Source organism: Gouania willdenowi, chromosome 13 (genome assembly GCF_900634775.1).
Source record: "Gouania willdenowi chromosome 13, fGouWil2.1, whole genome shotgun sequence".
Lineage (NCBI taxonomy): Eukaryota > Metazoa > Chordata > Actinopteri > Blenniiformes > Gobiesocidae > Gouania > Gouania willdenowi.
The window spans coordinates 662,783-668,782 of record NC_041056.1 but is presented as its reverse complement, the minus strand read 5'-3'; the positions used below and the strand labels follow the sequence as shown (position 1 = coordinate 668,782).

Below are 6,000 nucleotides of genomic sequence, written 5' to 3'. Positions count from 1 at the left end.
ACAAGGGACGATCGTGTGCTTTTATTTTGAAGGATTTATTTATATACTATAAATATAGTGTTATCTAAACGTACTTTGTAGTGATTTAGTACCTTTTAAAATATTTACTTTGATGTCTTAGTTTCTGGGTGAAAAACCTTGAAAAATGTATCTTCAAAAGTTCCTCTGCATCTTTTTACAGCAACACAATGATTTTATCACAATGTGTCAGAATGTGTAGTATTCTGACATTTTGTGTGTTTTATGTGTCATATTTGGAGTCATTTTAACCAGTTTTTACACATTTGTGTAATTTTCTGAAATTGAGTTTTTTTTTTTTGTATATTTATTTTGTCCTTTCATGTGTTTTTGCAGTAATTTTGTGTCATCATTTGTATTTTCCTGTCATTTTGTGTGTTTTAGTTGTGGTGTTGGGTATTTTTGGACTCCTTTTGTATATTTCTATTGGCCTTTTATGTGTTTTAGTGGTAATTGTGTGTATTTGTTTTGATGGACACTGAATCAGACGATGTTTCTGATGTGATTTTGTTTGTTAAAGTTGTAAAAAAAAACACAAATCACTGTTTTAAATCAGTTTGAAACTCAAAGCCAGAGTTTTTGGAGCTAATCTGAGCTTTTATTTATAATCAGTGACATCAGAGGAACACAAAGGTAGAGAAATGTTTCCTCTCGCCTGCCTGTGTGTGTGTTCAGGATTTGCTGATGCTGTGGCTACTGCTGTGGCTGATGCTCGCTCTTCTCTGTAATGATAACAGATGAGCTCATGTTTGTAAAGAGGGATTACGCTGTTGTGTGATGAGGATTAGTAGAGGAAATTCTCTCCTTTCTTTTCTTCTAAAGTTACATTTTTAAATGTTTACAATCATGGATTAATTATTAATAATTCATCTCATCATTTAGAGTCAACATTTAAAATGTGTTGGCGTTCCCGCTCCAGCCCAGACATGTGGTCTCCCCAGTGTATGAATGAATAATGAACATTATTGAAGGCCTGTGCAACGTTTTGTAATTGTGTATATTTGGAGTCATTTTGTTTATTTTTCTGTCATTTCATATATTTTTTTATTGTCTTGTGTATATTTTCATCATCATGTTGTGTGTTTTTGTTGTCATTTTGTGTATTTTTGGGTAATTTATCATATTTTTTGGCTGTTTTGGGTAATTTTCTGTAAATTAATATAATTTTGAAGTCATTTTGTATGTTTTTAAAGTGTGTAATTTGTTGTCATTTTGTTTAGTCTTCTGTTATTTTGTGTATTTTTGTTGTTGTCTATATTTGGAGTCGTTATGTGTGTTTTTATGGTCATTTTTTGTATTTTTAAGGTTATTCAGTGTATGTTTTTGTCATTTTGTGTTTTTTTCTGTCGTTTTGTGTATTTTTGTTTAATTTTGTGTATTTTACTCTCATGTGTTTTTGGCCATTTTTCAGCAACTACACAAAACTCACCATATTTTAACCTATTTTCAACACTTTTTGTTGCCATAAAAGTAACCATAACCCTAACCCTTTATTTTGGAGGGTCCCCGCTCTCTGGGACCTTTATTTTGGAGGGTCCCCGCTCTCTGGGGCCTTTATTTTGGAGGGTCCCTGCTCTCTGGGGCCTTTTTTTTGGAGGGTCCCCGCTCTCTGGGACCTTTATTTTGGAGGGTCCCCGCTCTCTGGGACCTTTATTTTTGGAGGGTCCCCGCTCTCTGGGACCTTTATTTTGGAGGGTCCCCGCTCTCTGGGACCTTTATTTTTGGAGGGTCCCCACTCTCTGGGACCTTTATTTTGAAGGTCCCCACTCTCTGGGACCTTTATTTTGGAGGGTCCCCGCTTTCTGGGACCTTTAATTTGAAGGGTCCCCGTTCTCTGGGGCCTTTATTTTGGGAGAAAAATACATAAAATGATTTTTTTTTTTAAAAAAAAAAACCCAAAAACAGACAGAAATATTCCAAAAGCACAAAAAAGAGTAAAATCATCCAATATGAAATATTAAAATAAAAAAATAGAAAATAAAAAAATAGAAAATTAAAACCTTAAACTACAGAAACGCACTAAAGTAAATCCTAAATATTTTCATATTTACATGAATTATGATGTGTGACCCCTGGGATCAGAACCAATCACCTGCTGTGATGTACACAGAAAGCCCCGCCCACCTCTCACTGTCCTAATATGGGGGCTTCTCCGAGCCAATCAGAGAGCTGGACTCGTCCCTCCTCGAGAAGCCTGAAGTCCAGCACGAGCCTGTGTCAGAGGAGGGCTGGACACACGCGCACGAGCACGGACACGCGCACGGGCTTCAGACTCTGACAGAGGAGATGGATCAGGACTGAAGAAGAAGAAGAAGAAGAAGAAGAACTAAAGAAAGAGAAGAAGAAGAAGAACGCAGGGAAAAGTTTAAGGTTGGTTATTTATTGGATCACATCCCGCGTCACACAACAATAGCACCGCTGTGTGCGCGTGCGTTACACGTGCCAACAGCGTGACTGTCAACGCGCGTTAGTGAGGAAGAGGAGGGTGGCTCTTCATCTTCATCATTAAATCATTAATAAAGTGAGTGAATAAACTTTATTTATTGAGGGAAAAATAAGAATAAAAAACACTGTATATTTTTATTTTAAATGAATAGATGAATAAATACATGTAAAACAACAAAACGTAACATAATTAATGATTCATTTATCATAAATAAATCACTAATATTTTCTATGTATAACCTACATTATTTTGGAGGTAGAATTCTATCTTTATTATTTATTGATATAAAAAAAACAATTGATTCAATAAAAGCTTTTTTAATTTAAAAAAAGTGTTTAAATGTAATTATTGTGGTTTCAAATTATTTATTTGCCTTTGAACACTTTTTTTTACTTTGAAGTAAACTTTTTTTTAATGGAAAGTGTTTTTGCGTGAATAATTAATTAATTAATATCACCTCCATCCATATATTATCTAATCATTTTAAAAAATGTGTAAGATTTACAAGAAGTATGTCCCAAAACTGATATTATTTTAGCATTAACCCTGTAAACTTTGGCTCAGTAATAAATAAGTACATAAATAAATAGGTTGATGAATTAATAAATTTAAAAAATAAATAAAAATAAGAAGCAAATTAATGTATAGTTATTTTAAATAATATGACAAACATTTTCTATGGGTATTTTATTGACAACAAGTCTATACCTTAACACTGTAAACTTTGGCTCAGTAATAACAAACAAATACATAAATAAATAAATAGTTTAAATAAATACATGTAAAACAATAACAAGAAAATTGATTTATGATTTATTTATTTCAAATAAAATGATCAATAATTCCTATACATATATTATCTATTCATTTTTTCATAAGATGTTGATGATGTTAAAATTGTTAATAAACCCAGTTTGTGTTGCCATGTTGGACGAGTTAATTGTGGGTAAAAGTCGTTTTATTTATTCACGTTTAAATGTTAAAGGATGAAAATAAATATTCCACCTCACGCTGATAGAATGTATCAAAACTGTGTTATTTCATCAAATATAGACAAATATAAATGAGAGGATGAATGTGTGTGTGTAAAAACACTTGTGGGCGTGTCCTCACAGTGTGGAGTCATTTCAAACATCCTCCTCTTAATGTTACACATGAACGACAGCTGCAGGCTGACGGTCACACGATCTGTTCATGCACGGTATGTGCACGGCCCAAAGTGGACTAGGAGGTCCAGATTATCCACACACACACACACACACACACACACACACACACACACACACACACACACACACACACACACACACACACACACACACACACACACACACACACACACACACACACTGTATAGTTTCAGACTGCTGATTTTTAAGTTCTTCTGGTTTGAGCGTTAATGTTGAATAGATTTTATTCCTGATTGTGTTTTAACACTTTGGAGCAAATATCCACAAACATTCCATCTCCTCAAGTGACATTAAAGCTGCAGTATGTAGAATCGTGAGACTGGAATGGAATCAACCACGCTCCGAGTCCCCCTCCCTGTTTTGAGTTAACGGTATCCTGGTGAACACTCACCACAGCGGAGCTCTCAGCGGGTTCAGAGCCATGAGTGATAAATGATTGTAGTGACAGTCGACCACTCTCAGTAGTTGAGGATGTGGGCGGGGCTAGAAGCGCTGCTACAGATAGCATTGTCTGACCCAACTTATCAACTGTTGCTTGGAAAACGTTGCTTCTTGTGTCAAATATTGTTTGGCCATTAATTGAGATTAATTAAAGCTGCAGTATGTAGAATATTCTCTATGCTCCGTTTCAAAACCGAAAAACAAAACTCCTGTGTCTTTCTGAACGCTCTTAGCAACTTTTTTCCTAATATAGACTAGTAGCAAATGTAGACTTTATCTTGTGTTATTTGATAGTTTTCTGGTGTGTTAGAGACTCTGACATGAATGTACGTATCACTCTTGTTACTGTGCTGAGCAGCGGCTGCTGCTGTTAGTGAGCACACAGAGAGGGCTGTGATCTAGGTTGTTGTGACAACCATCACTCCACATCCAGACTGTAAAATGAAACCACCTTAAATAAGCTTCTCTTGGATTTACACAAGATTTATCCCATCTGTTATCACTGTCTCTGTCACCGGTACGTGTGACGAACCCTGCACAGTCACGGGGATCCGCGAGGACACAAAGTGGTCCGTTCCTCCTCAGTGTTTTGTTGCTTCTCCACCTCAGTCTGCCTTTTTCTGCCGTCTTTTCCGTGTAACTGTTGCGTCTAACACTGCGATGGAGACTTCTGCTGGAACGTCCACCATTGCACTTGGTATGTGAACGCGCCTACTTCAGTCGAGCAGCCAATAGTAATGCCCAAAACAGCCCATTGAGCACACATGTTTGTAGAAAGATCACTGATTGGCTGACATCCAGGGTTCATCCTGGATTTATAAAGTTCATTAACAGGAAAATAGCTTCACTGTCCACTCAGAACACTTTGATTACAATATGCTCAAAGATTATTATGGATTTTTGACCAAATGATGCTAAAAAAAATCTTACATACTGCAGCTTTAAGAACAAAGTCTCTAATTAATCAGATGGGTTTTTTTTAATCAAGTCTCACCACTAGTCTTTGTCCGTTCTGAGTGTGTAAGTGCAGAGATGATGCGTTCACACCAAACGACTCTGGCGACTAGATTATGTTCAAAATCAGTGTAAATAACGCAACGTTAAGCGACACAACTCACACGATTCCAATGACTGGGTCGCTGGAAGTCGCTTAGAGTTGACTACCTCCTCCCTCATGTCTCCACACAGGTGGGCCCACTCTCCTGATTACCACCTGTTATTGTGTTATTGATCCCACCTGCTGTGGGCGTGGTTTTATCAGTGAGCTCGTTAATGGCCTGTCTGTATGTTGGACACGTGACTAAGATTTGAAAATGCTGATTGATTTAATTCATTACAACTATTTAAAGAAAAGTATTAACGTGTCAAAGAATATAGTTTTTATATTACATTTTAGTGAAAAGAGTTTGAAAATCAAATAAATCCAGGTTTAAAGCCATGAACACGTGTATGTGTGAATCCATAAGCTGTGTCACATGATGTGTCAAACTCAAGGCCCGGGGGCCCAATTTGGCCCTTTAGAGCATCAAATTTGGCCCGCTTGAGAAAGTAAGAATATTAAAAAACATGAAACGTTTTGTAAATGACCAACTAATGCAGTGGTAAATACCTCAGCCTCTACAAATACACACATTCAAATAAAATATACAACATATGCCGAGCTCAGTTTTCCACTTCTTATATCACATGACGACAGTCAATTTTTATCTCAAATTGTTGAAAAAAACTCAATTTTTGCCAATTTGGGAAAATGTTTCTCTATGTATTCTACAAAATTGTGAAGTGAAGATCCTGCAGGGACTGATTTACTCTATGATTTATACGTAGAAATGCAAAGTAGGGAACATACAGTAAATGTTGGAATCTGTGGCCCACTAAAGCTCAAACTGCTTCGTATTTGGCCCC

General features: G+C 36.3%; 1 protein-coding gene across 6 annotated transcripts in view; it reads left to right on the top strand.

Annotated features, from left to right (window-relative positions):
• The first annotated feature begins 2,228 nt into the window (after positions 1–2,228).
• prx (periaxin) overlaps positions 2,229–6,000 on the top strand; it is a 39,146-nt gene continuing 35,374 nt past the window's right edge. For all 6 annotated transcript variants that reach the window (XM_028464840.1, XM_028464839.1, XM_028464843.1 and 3 more), the window contains exon 1: positions 2,229–2,388. The gene's annotated coding sequence lies outside the window, so the exon portion shown is untranslated. The remainder of the gene's footprint in view (positions 2,389–6,000) is intronic.